The sequence below is a fragment of the Vicugna pacos genome, chromosome 18 (genome assembly GCF_048564905.1).
Source record: "Vicugna pacos chromosome 18, VicPac4, whole genome shotgun sequence".
In the NCBI taxonomy this organism is placed as follows: Eukaryota; Metazoa; Chordata; class Mammalia; order Artiodactyla; family Camelidae; genus Vicugna; species Vicugna pacos.
In genome coordinates, this window is record NC_133004.1 from 3,087,763 (window position 1) to 3,094,366 (window position 6,604).

The window sequence follows — 6,604 nt, forward strand, 5'->3', positions numbered from 1 at the left end:
ATCCCTTAGCTTCTGTTCCTTGAGTGTTTTTTAGGCCAGGCCATGAGGGAAAGCTGGGGGTTGGGCTTGGAGGCCACGTAGCAGTGAGTGCCCCCTGATCCATTGAGGAAGTACTTAGAGGACTTGTCCCTAAAGGGAACACGTTTTCCTGCATTCATCTGGGTGCAGTGGGGCTGCACAACTCTCCCACACCTAAGAATGTGTTCTGGAATTCTGAGTGCAGGGAAGTTCCTCCAACTGACAGCAGCGCCTGGGTTCTAATTGAATTCCTTTGCTTGTCTTCCCTGATGGAAAGCCTAGGCGGGAGTGCGGGGGAAAGTGTGGTTTGGGCTCCAAAACCAAGTATTTCCGATGACCTCTCTATGGTTTGTGGAGGTTTTTAAACTACATCCCTAACCTGGGAACACCTGTGCCCCCATAAAGATCCGTGGAGTCTGTTTCCACACCTCCAGCACACACACGAACACTTGCACAGTTATCCTGAGAGTGGGCAGCCTCCTCCAACTGAGAGCAGGGCCTTGGTTCTTATAAAATCGCTTAACTTGTCTACCCTGTTTGGTTGCCTGATACGGAGTGCTGGGGAAAGGGTGGGTTGGGCTCTAAATCCAAGTATTAGTGAGTGCTTCTCCATGGGATTTGGAGGTTATTAACCAAAAGCCCACAACATGGGAATACCTGTGCTCCTTGAAAAAAGCGTGGTCTCTGTATCCCCACCACCAGAACACACATGAAGAAGTTTTCTTCTATTCTGAGTGTGGGCTGGCAATTTCAGGTGACAGAAGCGGCTGGGTTCTAATAGAATCCCTTAGCTTGTAATCCCTGAGTGTTTCCCTAGGACTGACTCTGAGAGAAACCTGGGGGTTGGGCTTTGAGGCCAAATAGTAGCGAGTGTCCCCGATGGACTGAGGAAGTATTTAGATGAATTCTCCATAAAGGGAAACACCTGAGCACCCATTCATCTGCGTGGAGTGGGGCTTCAAATCTCCCCACCACACAAGGTTGGGTTCCAGTATCCTGAGGGTGGGGTAGTTCCTCCAACTGACATCAGCGTCTTGCTTTGAATAGAATCCCTTTGCTTGTCTTCCCTGATGGTTTGCCTAGGCCAGTGTGTGGTTGAAAGTGGGATTTGGGATCTAAAACTAAGTATTAGCGTGTGCCTCTCCATGGGTAGTGGAGATGTTTAAACTACAACCCACAACTTGGGAATTACTGTGACCCCTGAAAAATGCGTGTGCTCTGTTTCCCCACGAACAGCACACACAGGAAGAAGTGTTCTGGGGTTCTGAGTGTGGGGAGGTTCCTCCAACAGACAGCAGCACCTGGGTTGTAATAGAATCCCTTAGCATGACTTCCCTAATTGTTTTCCTAGGCCTAGTAGTAAACGATGGTGGGGGATGGGCTCTAAAGCCAAGTATTAGCGAGTGCATCTCTGTGGGTAGTGGAGGGTTTTAAACTACTTCCCCATCCTTGGAACACCTGTGCCCCATAAAGATGCGTGGAATCTGTTTACCCACCTCCAGCACACACACGGAGACGTGCTCAGGTATCCTGATTGTGGGGAGGCTCCTCCAAATGACAGCAGCGCCTGGGTTCTAAAAGAATCCCTTAGCTTGTCTTCCCTGATGGCATGCCTAGGCTGGAGAGTGGGGGAAAGTGGGGGTTGGGCTCTAAACCAAGTATAAGCGAGAGCCTATCCATGGGATGTGGGTTTTTAACTTACAACCCACAACCATGGAATAAATGTGCCCCCTGAAAGATGCTTTGACTGTTTCCCTACATCCAGCACACACACGAAGATGTGTTCTGGTATTCTGAGTGTGGGGAAGTTCCTCAAACTGACAGCAGCACCTGGATTCTCTTATTATCCCTTAGCTTCTGTTCACTGAGTGTTCTCTTAGACCAGGCCATGAGGGAAAGCTGGGGGTTGGGCTTGGAGGCCACGTAGCAGTGAGTGCCCCCTGATCCATTGAGGAAGTACTTAGAGGACTTCTCCCTAAACGGAACACCTTTTCCTCCATTCATCTGGGTGCAGTGGGGCTGCACATCTCTCCCACACCTAAGAATGTGTTCTGGAATCCTGAGTGCAGGGAAGTTCCTCCAACTGACAGCAGCGCCTGGGTTCTAATTGAATTCCTTTGCTTGTCTTCCCTGACGGAAATTCTAGGTGGGAGTGCAGGGAATAGTGTGGTTTGGGCTCCAAAACCAAGTATTGGCGATGACCTCTCTATGGTTTGTGGAGGTGTTTAAACTACATCCCTAACCTGGGAACACCTGTGCCCCCATAAAGTTCCGTGGAGTCTGTTTCCACACCTCCAGCACACACACGAACACTTGCACAGTTATCCTGAGAGTGGGCAGCCTCCTCCAACTGAGAGCAGGGCCTTGGTTCTTATAAAATCGCTTAACTTGTCTACCCTGTTTGGTTGCCTGATACGGAGTGCTGGGGAAAGGGTGGGTTGGGCTCTAAATCCAAGTATTAGCGAGTGCTTCTCCATGGGATTTGGAGGTTATTAACCAAAAGCCCACAACATGGGAATACCTGTGCTCCTTGAAAAAAGCGTGGACTCTGTATCCCCACCACCAGAACACACATGAAGAAGTTTTCTTCTATTCTGAGTGTGGGCTGGCAATTTCAGGTGACAGAAGCGGCTGGGTTCTAATAGAATCCCTTAGCTTGTAATCCCTGAGTGTTTCCCTAGGACTGACTCTGAGAGAAACCTGGGGGTTGGGCTTTGAGGCCAAATAGTAGCGAGTGTCCCCGATGGACTGAGGAAGTATTTAGATGAATTCTCCATAAAGGGAAACACCTGAGCACCCATTCATCTGCGTGGAGTGGGGCTTCAAATCTCCCCACCACACAAGGTTGGGTTCCAGTATCCTGAGGGTGGGGTAGTTCCTCCAACTGACATCAGCGTCTTGGTTTGAATAGAATCCCTTTGCTTGTCTTCCCTGATGGTTTGCCTAGGCCAGTGTGTGGTTGAAAGTGGGATTTGGGATCTAAAACTAAGTATTAGCGTGTGCCTCTCCATGGGTAGTGGAGATGTTTAAACTACAACCCACAACTTGGGAATTACTGTGACCCCTGAAAAATGCGTGTGCTATGTTTCCCCACGTCCAGCACACACAGGAAGAAGTGTTCTGGGGTTGTGAGTGTGGGGAGGTTCCTCCAACAGACAGCAGCACCTGGGTTGTAATAGAATCCCTTAGCTTGACTTCCCTAAGTGTTTTCCTAGGCCTAGCAGTAAGCGATGGTGGGGGATGGGCTCTAAAGCCAAGTATTAGCGAGTGCATCTCTGTGGGTAGTGGAGGGTTTTAAACTACTTCCCCAACCTTGGAACACCTGTGCCCCATAAAGATGCGTGGAATCTGTTTCCCCACCTCCAGCACACACACGGAGATGTGCTCAGGTATCCTGATTGTGGGGAGGCTCCTCCAAATGACAGCAGCGCCTGGGTTCTAAAAGAATCCCTTAGCTTGCTTCCCTGATGGCATGCCTAGGCTGGAGAGTGGGGGAAAGTGGGGGTTGGGCTCTAAACCAAGTATAAGCGAGAGCCTATCCATGGGATGTGGGTTTTTAACCTACAACCCACAACCATGGAATAAATGTGCCCCCTGAAAGATGCTTTGACTGTTTCCCTACATCCAGCACACACACGAAGATGTGTTCTTGTATTCTGAGTGTGGGGAAGTTCCTCAAACTGACAGCAGCACCTGGATTCTATTAGTATCCCTTAGCTTCTGTTCCCTGAGTGTTCTTTTAGGCCAGGCCATGAGGGAAAGCTGGGGGTTGGGCTTGGAGGCCACGTAGCAGTGAGTGCCCCCTGATCCATTGAGGAATTACTTAGAGGAATTGTCCCTAAAGGGAACACCTTTTCCTGCATTCATCTGGGTGCAGTGGGGCTGCACAACTCTCCCACACCTAAGAATGTGTTCTGGAATTCTGAGTGCAGGGAAGTTCCTCCAACTGACAGCAGCGCCTGGGTTCTAATTGAATCCCTTTGCTTGTCTTCCCTGATGGAAAGCCTAGGCGGGAGTGCGGGGGAAAGTGTGGTTTGGGCTCCAAAACCAAGTATTGGCGATGACCTCTCTATGGTTTGTGGAGGTGTTTAAACTACATCCCTAACCTGGGAACACCTGTGCCCCCATAAAGATCCGTGGAGTCTGTTTCCACACCTCCAGCACACACACGAACACTTGCACAGTTATCCTGAGAGTGGGCAGCCTCCTCCAACTGAGAGCAGGGCCTTGGTTCTTATAAAATCGCTTAACTTGTCTACCCTGTTTGGTTGCCTGATACGGAGTGCTGGGGAAAGGGTGGGTTGGGCTCTAAATCCAAGTATTAGCGAGTGCTTCTCCATGGGATTTGGAGGTTATTAACCAAAAGCCCACAACATGGGAATACCTGTGCTCCTTGAAAAAAGCGTGGACACTGTATCCCCACCACCAGAACACACATGAAGAAGTTTTCTGCTATCCTGAGTGTGGGCTGGCAATTTCAGGTGACAGAAGCGGCTGGGTTCTAATAGAATCCCTTAGCTTGTAATCCCTGAGTGTTTCCCTAGGACTGACTCTGAGAGAAACCTGGGGGTTGGGCTTTGAGGCCAAATAGTAGCGAGTGTCCCTGATGGACTGAGGAAGTATTTAGATGAATTCTCCATAAAGGGAAACACCTGAGCACCCATTCATCTGCGTGGAGTGGGGCTTCAAATCTCCCCACCACACAAGGTTGGGTTCCAGTATCCTGAGGGTGGGGTAGTTCCTCCAACTGACATCAGCGTCTTGGTTTGAATAGAATCCCTTTGCTTGTCTTCCCTGATTGTTTGCCTAGGCCACTGTGTGGTTGAATGTGGGATTTGGGATCTAAAACTAAGTATTAGCGTGTGCCTCTCCATGGGTAGTGGAGATGTTTAAACTACAACCCACAACTTGGGAATTACTGTGACCCCTGAAAAATGCGTGTGCTATGTTTCCCCACGTCCAGCACACACAGGAAGAAGTGTTCTGTGGTTCGGAGAGTGGGGAGGTTCCTCCAACAGACAGCAGCACCTGGGTTGTAATAGAATCCCTTCGCTTGACTTCCCTAAGTGTTTTCCTAGGCCTAGCAGTAAGCGATGGTGGGGGATGGGCTCTAAAGCCAAGTATTAGCGAGTGCATCTCTGTGGGTAGTGGAGGGTTTTAAACTACTTCCCCAACCTTGGAACACCTGTGCCCCATAAAGATGCGTGGAATCTGTTTCCCCACCTCCAGCACACACACGGAGACGTGCTCAGGTATCCTGATTGTGGGGAGGCTCCTCCAAATGACAGCAGCGCCTGGGTTCTAAAAGAATCCCTTAGCTTGTCTTCCCTGATGGCATGCCTAGGCTGGAGAGTGGGGGAAAGTGGGGGTTGGGCTCTAAACCAAGTATAAGCGAGAGCCTATCCATGGGATGTGGGTTTTTAACCTACAACCCACAACCATGGAATAAATGTGCCCCCTGAAAGATGCTTTGACTGTTTCCCTACATCCAGCACACACACGAAGATGTGTTCTGTTATTCTGAGTGAGGGGAAGTTCCTCAAACTGACAGCAGCACCTGGATTCTATTAGTATCCCTTAGCTTCTGTTCCCTGAGTGTTCTTTTAGGCCAGGCCATGAGGGAAAGCTGGGGGTTGGGCTTGGAGGCCACGTAGCAGTGAGTGCCCCCTGATCCATTGAGGAAGTACTTAGAGGACTTGTCCCTAAAGGGAACACCTTTTCCTGCATTCATCTGGGTGCAGTGGGGCTGCACAACTCTCCCACACCTAAGAATGTGTTCTGGAATTCTGAGTGCAGGGAAGTTCCTCCAACTGACAGCAGCGCCTGGGTTCTAATTGAATTCCTTTGCTTGTCTTCCCTGATGGAAAGCCTAGGCGGGAGTGCGGGGGAAAGTGTGGTTTGGGCTCCAAAACCAAGTATATGCGATGACCTCTCTATGGTTTGTGGAGGTGTTTAAACTACATCCCTAACCTGGGAACACCTGTGCCCCCATTAAGATCTGTGGGGTCTGTTTCCACACCTCCAGCACACACACGAACACTTGCACAGTTATCCTGAGAGTGGGCAGCCTCCTCCAACTGAGAGCAGGGCCTTGGTTCTTATATAATCGCTTAACTTGTCTACCCTGTTTGGTTGCCTGATACGGAGTGCTGGGGAAAGGGTGGGTTGGGCTCTAAATCCAAGTATTAGCGAGTGCTTCTCCATGGGATTTGGAGGTTATTAACCAAAAGCCCACAACATGGGAATACCTGTGCTCCTTGAAAAAAGCGTGGACTCTGTATCCCCACCACCAGAACACACATGAAGAAGTTTTCTGCTATCCTGAGTGTGGGCTGGCAATTTCAGGTGACAGAAGCGGCTGGGTTCTAATAGAATCCCTTAGCTTGTAATCCCTGAGTGTTTCCCTAGGACTGACTCTGAGAGAAACCTGGGGGTTGGGCTTTGAGGCCAAATAGTAGCGAGTGTCCCCGATGGACTGAGGAAGTATTTAGATGAATTCTCCATAAAGGGAAACACCTGAGCACCCATTCATCTGCGTGGAGTGGGGCTTCAAATCTCCCCACCACACAAGGTTGGGTTCCAGTAT